Source organism: Lemur catta, chromosome 1, assembly GCF_020740605.2.
Source record: "Lemur catta isolate mLemCat1 chromosome 1, mLemCat1.pri, whole genome shotgun sequence".
Lineage (NCBI taxonomy): Eukaryota > Metazoa > Chordata > Mammalia > Primates > Lemuridae > Lemur > Lemur catta.
In genome coordinates, this window is record NC_059128.1 from 114,116,245 (window position 1) to 114,122,244 (window position 6,000).

The following is a 6,000-nucleotide window of genomic DNA, read 5'->3' on the forward strand; positions in this document are numbered from 1 at the left end:
CGGTGCTGTGTTTGTCTCCAGCTGCAAGTATTGACAGAACAGCTGCCGCCTTCTACCAGAGTGTAAGGTACTCGGCACCCGGCACCCGGCACCCAGCACCCGAGAGCTGCTGCTCCCTGGGGAACTTCCGGGGCGATTTGCAAACCAAGGTGCTGCGCCAGCCCCTTCAAATTCCACCTCTTTCCAGAGAGAGGTCTCACCTCTGATCCCCAGATTGGAAGCCTCCCATCACCCTCTGCCTTGTCACTGTCACACCCCCTGTCCTCTCGGCACCGATCACCTGCTACAGCACTGTTTGTTGGTGGCACCCTCCCCGCTGTAAACACTGTTGGAGCACGCATTTTACAAGACCAGTGCTCTAACCCCTGAGATATAGGGCCATGCCAGGCATTTTAAAATATAGGTTTTATTATGACTCATGGCCGGCGAGACCAACAGATCAGACAAATGCCATTGAAAAGATCATTTGTTATACTCGGATCCCAAGAGGAGGGGGCACACCACTCCAGCGGGGGCAGACCGGGTTAGTCGGGAGGCAGGAGGAGGCAGGGAAACTGGGCAAAAGCCTTTCTGATGTTTATTTGCGAGGCTGGGTGAGCAGCTTAGGATTGGCTAGTTTGAATCATTTCAGCGGGCTCTGGGGCATGGGGGCTGTCCCTAACTCTCTGCCCCCTGGCCCTGGGGTGATGAGGGCAGGAAGACAGTGACCTGATAAGGGAGGTGGCTGGAGTGTGGGCTCTGGATCAGCTGGCTTGCATTTGAAGGGCGCACATGCAGGCGACCTGTCTACCATCTAGGAATTGGTCAGCCCTGGGAGGGAACTGTCCAGTCCCAGGTTCAGCAAGGCCCCAGATGTCAAAGCATCAAAAAATGGAAAATTAAGACATGGTTAATACACCTGGAACATAGTAGGCACATAGTAAATGCTCATTGAATCTATGGAGAGGAGAAAGTCATAGCAACCTTGTATTTTCAGGCTTTTAGAATGCTTCATCTCCCATATGGCCTACTGGGTCTTTGGAAGCCTAGTGGAAAATTCCCCCAGTTTAGGGTGTCTGGTGGGGCCATCAAATCCTTGCATCTTGCAGTGTCCTCAGACAGGTTGCAGACGATCCCTGCTGAAATTGAGAGGGAGCACAGCAAAAACATCTGGCAAAAATATTTGGACGTGTACAGCAATAAGGCTGTTGTTTCTGAGAAAGGACTGAGGAACCCTCTATCAAGAGTTACTTGGGAGCAGGGGGTGGGAAATGCTGTTTAAAAATCATAGTTTTATTTGGGTGCACAACTGTAATTCCAGCACTTTGGGAGGCCAAGGCAGGAAGGTCGCTTGAGCCCAGGAGTTTGAGGTTGCAGTGAGCTATGATAAGGCCACTGCACTCCAATGTGGGCAACGGGGCAAGACCCTGTCTCCAAAGCAAAACAAAAGAGTCAGGTCTAAACCAGGGCCTCCCACCTCCTTATCAGAAAGAAATCCTTTCCTCTAAGCATTAAGCGTGGCCTCAGACTTAGGGAAGGGGGGACCGCTTGTAATGTGTCACGTTGCGTTAGCAACTTTTAAAACAAGAAGTCCCACTTCAGCCACTTGAATGCCACACGCTGTGGAGTTAAGTGCCGGAAGCCACTGATGGTGTCTCTCAGCTTCTTCCCGTCCTGCAATCATACCCACCTCATGCCAACCAGCTGTGAAACTGCTGGGGTGCCCCGTTTCCCCAGCCACGGAAACCACACATCGGGCCTCGTGGGGCGCCCGTAAAAGGCAGTGAAGCTTCCACAGCACTGATGTCGCCAGCCGTAGCATACCAAATATTTACAGGCTCGGCTGAAATGAAACCCAGCAGGGTGGATTTCACATCGGCCCAGAAAATGTCCCCTTATCCCACCCCTGGAGAAACAGGGCACAGAGTGTAGGAGGAAGCCCCTTTGGCCAAGACCCCCAGCCCAACCCCCAGCAAGGCAAGATCTCAAATCCAATCTCAAGAGCTGGCCTCTGAATCCTTTTTTGCACTCATTCATTTAGCTTGTTGGGTACTTCCTGTGTGCAGGGCTGGGTGCCAGGGACGTAACCTTGACTGGGACAGACCTGGAGGTCCCTGCTGTCTAGGAGTGGGGTGAGGCTGGCTTCCCGGAGGAGGTGACTGGGCGGGCCTGAGCCATGAGGAGCGAAGGGTTGGGAAGGGCATTCTGGGAGAAGGAGCACCATTTGCAGAAGCCTCAGGAAGGAAAGGACGTGGCACCTTGGAGAAACCAAGCCCGCAGGAGTGCGAGGGCCTGGGGCCAGAGTGGGGCCAGCAGCCTGCAGGGTTTTTAGACTCTCAATGTCTCTCTGCAGACCCTTCCTTGTTTGGGGGTCCAAATCCTCACTGTCCCCATGCCCCCTGGCCCCTCTCCCACCCTCGGGGGCCACAGCAGCCTGGCCTGGGAAGAAGGGACGGCACATTGGGCTCAGGGGCCAGGCTCTGTTTGGACCAAGCACAGCAGGGGAACCACATGCTGCCTCTGGTCTTGGGGTTCCTGTCCCCAGAGACGTAGGAGCAGGCAGGCTGGCAAAACCGATAAGGTTCAGTGGCAGGAAGTACCAAGATGCCATAGGGTGGGGGGATGCTACTGGTGGGGGTGGGCACAGGGAGGGGCCCCTGGATGTAGGGGGAAGGAGAGGAGGAAAAAAGAGACAGAGACAGAGGGATGGAGAGAGACAGAGACACTGAGAGAAAAAGGTAAGGAGACACAGCAAGAAACAGAAAGAGACACAAATAGAAAAGCTCAAGGAGACGAAGATGGAGACGTTGAGCCGCCCCCAGGGCAGCCGGCCCCTACCCCAGATGCCCACGAGGTGGCGCCCAGGAGCCGCGCTCTGGGCCAGCTGAGCCCTACCAGAGCCCCCATCTCTCCGCGTCTGTCTGCACTTCCTCCCATGAGCCGCCACCCGCTTGGTGGGAGGCCGTGGGGGGCACAGGTGGGGCTGGAGTGGGGGCTTCCGCTGGGATCCAGGGTCTCTGGTGCCTCCCTCACCCAGTCCCAACCAGGCTAAGGCCCTGGGTTGTGTGTGTGCATCTCATAGTGTATCTGTGCTTGTCTGGGGGTGTGTGTCCCTCTGTGTGTCTGTGTTTGCAACTCTCACCGTGAATCCTTCCGTACTCAGGCTGGAGGGTGACTCTCTGCCTCATGGCTCTATGCCCCTCAGGCACCTTCTGTCCCCAGCAACTCTGTATAGAGTCACCAAAGATTGGAAGAACTGAAACATTTAGGAAGCACTTGCTGGTGCCCAGGGTCTCTCGTGAGGCTGACTAAACAAGATTTAGATCCTACTAAACCTAAGTACCTGCTGTGTGCCAGGCTTTGGCTAGGGCACTGCTTGCACACCATGGACTTAGTTTGCTCATCTGCAAAATGGGTCTGATATGAGCTCCTACCTCTGAGCGTTACGAAGTGCTGAAGTGAGTTGACGTTTGTTAAGCTCTCTGAACACTGCCTAAGGCCTCAGTATGCCTGAGAAATTATCTCACTTAATTCGCATAACTACAAGCAGATTCATTAACCCCTGGGTGGGCAGGGGGCCCCTGAGAATTCTCCACTCACTACTAGGGATGTGAGGGTTGCTGTAAAAGGCCTAAATAGATTGACTCCTCAGACATATGTCTGCACTAAAACTTTCTTTTTGGGTTAGCTCAGTGGTTCTCAAACATCAGTGTATAGAAAGATGAAAAAACTGGATTATAGAGTGGAAACAATTCTAGAGTGGCTAAACACTTCTTCACGTGAGTCTTTCTTTTACAATTTCCCCCCTATGTCTTTTGTGTGTCCAAAGTGGTATCTATATTCTTTGGGTTGCTCTATTCTTATTTATTTCTAACAGCTCTTTATATATGAAGATGCTGCTTTTGAACATGTTAGTGGCAAATAGCCTTTGTTGCTAATAAAACTAGACTGGAAAAACATAATTTACCAGCAAGGACCACCATGAACTTTCATTTGTCAGATATCCTGGCAATGAATTTCTTATGAAATTTCACTGGATGGGTCCAAGAAGTAATATATATGAAGAAAGCAGAACTTTTTTTTGAAGTCTAATTGTCTGAGAAAACAGCATGAGAGACAACTCCTGAAGCTATGTAAATGTTTATGCAAATGATCACATTATTAGAAATTTCTCTTATGCCTGTTTCTTTTTTTTTTTTTTTTTTTTTTAGACAGAGTCTCGCTTTGTCGCCCGGGCTAGAGTGAGTGCCGTGGCATCAGCCTAGCTCACAGCAACCTCAAACTCCTGGGCTTAAGCGATCCTCCTGCCTCAGCCTCCCGAGTAGCTGGGACTACAGGCATGCGCCACCATGCCCAGCTAATTTTTTCTATATAGATTTTTAGCTGTCCAAATCATTTCTTTCTATTTTTGGTAGAGACGGGGTCTCGCTCTTGCTGAGGCTGGTCTCGAACTCCTGACCTCAAGCGATCCACCCGCCTCGGCCTCCCAGAGTGCTAGGATTACAGGCGTGAGCCACTGCGCCCAGCCACTTATGCCTGTTTCATATCTTCACTAAGGTGGGGGGTGGGGTTGGTGGGAGAGACAGTAGCCTCGAGAACTTCTGGACTAGTCCCCAGCCCTGATGTTATGAAAACCATGCCTTTGCCTCTGTTCATGGCACATCTCTCTGCTCTACCCAGAATGGCTTTCCCTGGAATTGGGATGCTTGAATTCCATCTCTTCTTGGCATCTTTGACCTGGCACAAAGCCTGTCTTAGCTAAGGATCAATTTAGCTAAGTATCAATTTATCCATCTTCTAAAATGGATTCAGCAGTGTCAGGGATATTTCTTCTTCTTCTTCTTTTTTTTTTTTGAAACAGAGTCTCGCTTTGTTGCCTGGACTAGAGTGCAGTGGTGTCAGCCTAGCTCACAGCAGCCTCAAACTCCTGGGCTCAAGTGATCCTCCTGCCCCAGCCTCCTGAGTAGCTGGGACTACAGGCACATGCCACCACACCCAGCTAATTTTTTTCTATTTTTAGTAGAGACAGGGGTATAACTCTTACTCAGGCTGCTTTCAAACTCCTGACCTCGAGCGATCCTGCCGCCTTGGCCTCCCAGAGTGCTAGGATTAGAGGCGTGAGCAACAGCACCCGGCCTCATCTTCTTTTTATAACACTGTGTGGGCTAAACAAACCTAATTCAGCCCATGGGCTTCCAGTTCCAGACCTCTGGGGTTAAGAGGGGTTAAGACTAGGTAAGAAACCTCTTCTGCATCACAAGAGGCTAGGCACCTGTGAATCCAGAATTTGGTGGTATGTTACAGGTGGGGGCAAGTTGGCCCAGCACCCTATCTGCCTGCAGTATTGGGGGGACACAGGCCCCCACCCACCTTGCTCCCTGCCACTCAGCCTCTGATGACCTTTGCAAAAATTCTGCCTCATTTTTAAAGCCCGTTCCTCCTGCTTCCCGCTGACTCCTCAAAACTTTCCACCACATCCTCTTCTCCCCTAAAACAGCCGGAAGCGATGTGTGTTGATCATCACTCAGAGCCCCGACCCACACATGAGAGAGCTCTGAGATGCTACAATGTGCAGGAGGACGGATGAACACCAGACGTTTCAAGACACCGGGAGTCTGCAATTCCAGTGATCCCACGATTCCGGGCCGCCCAAGTTCTTCCAGAGCTCAGGGATTCTCTGAGCTTGTCGCCGTCTGCCTGAGTCTTCTATAATTGCCCACAACTGATAAATACGGTGTCTCAAGGCAGAAGCCATGATCCCTCTAATCCAGCCACCCAGGCAGAGGGCTGGCCGCCGGCGGCCACCTGGCTTTTCCTACTGGCTTAGTGAGAAAGTCAGAATGCATTGGAACTGGCACTCGGCACTCACAGGACTCAGCGTGGACTGCCTGTGCTAAAGCCAAGTGTCCCTGGGCCTCTCTGTGACCTGCTTGGACACCAGCAGGTATGACGGGCGAGGCCTGGAACTTAGCCTGACGAGGGAAGTGGCCGGGGCCACGGTGACCCGGTTCTGCAGGTAGA